A 3,029-nucleotide genomic window follows, 5' to 3' on the forward strand; every position below is an offset into this window, starting at 1 on the left:
CTTCTTTGTCTGTTTTTTTTAACTGTTAGTTGTTGGTCCAGAAGCCAGACAGAGTTGCTGGATTTGATTGGAGTTGCTTTGGGCCCACTCCATCTCTGACTAGTACCATCTGCTGGGCCAGGCTGCCACCCGTTGTGTATATTGAGAACATGGTGAAGTGATACAACAGACTTGGGTAACCTACAGGAAGTGGAAAACCTGCTAATAGATATACCGGCAGACATTATTTAGTTAAGAAAATTAGGACTCCAGGCTCTTCTTTTAGTTGATTGACCTCTACCACAAGGTTAACTGAACCTGGTCTACTACTTAACCAGCTTCTTTAGTATACCTCACAGATTTCATGATCCCCTGGGCAAGACAGTGGTGTATGTACGTGTGTGCATGTGCGCTTGTGTTGTCACTTGTCAGTGTATCAGTGTGTTTTGGCCAAGACTCCTGCTTCCTGCCAGGTGTGTCTGGTGTGGTTTATGGCGCCGGGGTAAAGACAATAAACACATCATGAATCATTAATCTATTGCACCATTTAGCTCATAGCAGAACTAATAGCTGTTCACCTGTCCACATCCTTACCTAGGCCACCTCATTAGGACAGTCTAAATACCTGTCCATCTCATGGAACAGAACTAATATCTGACCACCTCGTCACCTGTCCACCACTACAGCCATTTTTAGATCTGCTTGGGGAGGTGAGGTGAGTTTTCATTTGATTTTTTCACTTTAAAATGTTTCATTATTCGTCAGTGCTTTCATCTTTTTTGGTACGTTTCTGTTATGTATGAATTAAGGAATTGTTTTGTGTGTACCTATGTGTGTGTCCCGGTGCATGACTGCCATCAATTGGACACACATCCTCAAAGTTGGTAACTGCTAAGGTGTAGTTGCAAAATGATGCCTTAACACGCCGAGTTGCTACTTCCCAGCAGGGGCCTCATGTACCAAAAACTGTTTTCATACTGATACAAGTGGTCCATCCGATTTCACATGAAAATTAGTATACATTATGTGCGCTTTTTCATGTTCAGTGAGTCTTTGCTGAAAATGTGTGTGAAAAGTTACTTGCATAGTTTTTTTGTGCGTAAGCAAGCTTTGTACCCGAGGCCCCAGGACATTACGAACAGTGACTTCACAGGAGGACATTACGGGTTCAGAAACTGCTTATGCCTCATTGCCATGACAGATGCCTAGAGCTTGAAAATGCAGCACTTGTACTTTTGAGACGAGCAGAGAAAGTCTTTTTTTTCATTCAGTCCTCTTTTTAATTCCCTGAATTTTATCCCCTGAATTTTATGCTGGCCTCCACCCTTTTTTCCTGGTGATGCCGTGGTAATAATCAGAGCTAACAATACAGCCGTCTCCAAAAGAGTTGTTGCCTATCCATCTGTTTGGAATAACAGCTAATAACCTGACTTTCAATGAATCACTTGGCTTCTGAATTCACTCGTATGAAAGCTACGACCCTCCCGAAGGAAAATGTATGTACAAAAATAAATTTCATGCACCAAAGAAAGATTGACCTTTTAATAAACACAGACAGGGCAGGACATAGACGACAACTCTTTTGGAGACGGCTGTAGATCTGCATATCGACTATGTAAACATTACCATGATAGAACGTGGCCAAAGCAGAGCTTTGACATTGGCACCTACCAAATGTCATGTACGTCATGTAGCGACACTAAGTCCATAGCACTGATCTTGACTTGTAGAAAAGCTGAGTGGCTAGTGACTCAGGAATACCACTATTACCACCACCACTACACAGCTTAATGCCAAGCCCCGGGCCAAAGGTGAGAGCCTATCCCCCTTATGTCCTGTTGTTCTAGTGATGATGGCTGTGTCCAAGAGAACTGGGTCATTCTTTACTATCAGACATTAAACAAGAGACTTCTCTCATGCTTTCAGTGGCCTGAAGTGGTGAGCCTATGATACAAATTTTGAATTAGTTATTGATATTTCTTTTGTTATTATTCAGAAGAAAAAATAATATTTTTCATTTACTTTTGGGGAGAACGTGAAATTCGATTTGAAATTCAATTTACATTCATGTTTCATGACCTGAACTCACCTCTCTATTTCCATACTGCATAAATTAATGACACAGAGTTTCCCCACAATAAACACAGCAGAGGGGAGTCCAAAGTGCACTCAGATAGGCTACGAACACACGCATACACGCAGGGAGGGGGAGGAAGTGGGTTGGTCTATTCCATTTTTTGAAGTGTGAATGCACTTTGAGACATGCTTGAAAGGGGATTTAAGTTAAGGAGGGAAGAGAGACTGGTGCAGTCCCATATCTACAATATCGACAGTCCTGTGTGCACTGTGTGCCTTTGATAAGGCTCTCAATGACTGATCTGAGAACAGGAGCGTGTGTAATGTTCAACACTCTTCTCTGAAGGTCTTAACAGACTGTTTTTGTTTATAAACTACATGGCACACAGTTAGTAAGAAAGACTGCTGCATCGCTACTTTTTTAACCTTTCTCCTTTCTCAAGGTAAGTAATCCAATGTGAAATCATTTAAACATTTTAACATTCATACAGCACTACTGTATGCGCTCTACAAACAGGTTGTTTTCGTTGTTAAAATACTGCCATAACTCGTTCTAAACAGCAAAACATTTTTGTCATTCCCTACAATACAAACAGAAATGACGATGTTTGCTGTTAAGAAAGATGGTTATTAGTATGTTATTAGCATAAGTATTTTAACAACATAAGTCACAAGTTTATAGCAAACATATTGCCGGTTGCCGGTGGTGCCTGAGAAGGTGATGGATGTGATGTGATGTGATGTGGTGCCTGAGTGGGGGGATGTATGTGATGTGATGGATGTGATGTATTTGATGTGATGTATGTGATGTGGTGCCTGAGTGGGTGAAGTATGTGATGTGGTGCCTGAGTGGGTGATGTATGTGATGTGATGTGGTGCCTGAGTAGGGGGATGTATGTGATGTGATGTATGTGATGGGATGTGTTGCCTGAGTGGGTGATGTATGTGATGTGTTGTGATCTCTGTGCAGGTGG

Source organism: Engraulis encrasicolus, chromosome 2 (genome assembly GCF_034702125.1).
Source record: "Engraulis encrasicolus isolate BLACKSEA-1 chromosome 2, IST_EnEncr_1.0, whole genome shotgun sequence".
Lineage (NCBI taxonomy): Eukaryota > Metazoa > Chordata > Actinopteri > Clupeiformes > Engraulidae > Engraulis > Engraulis encrasicolus.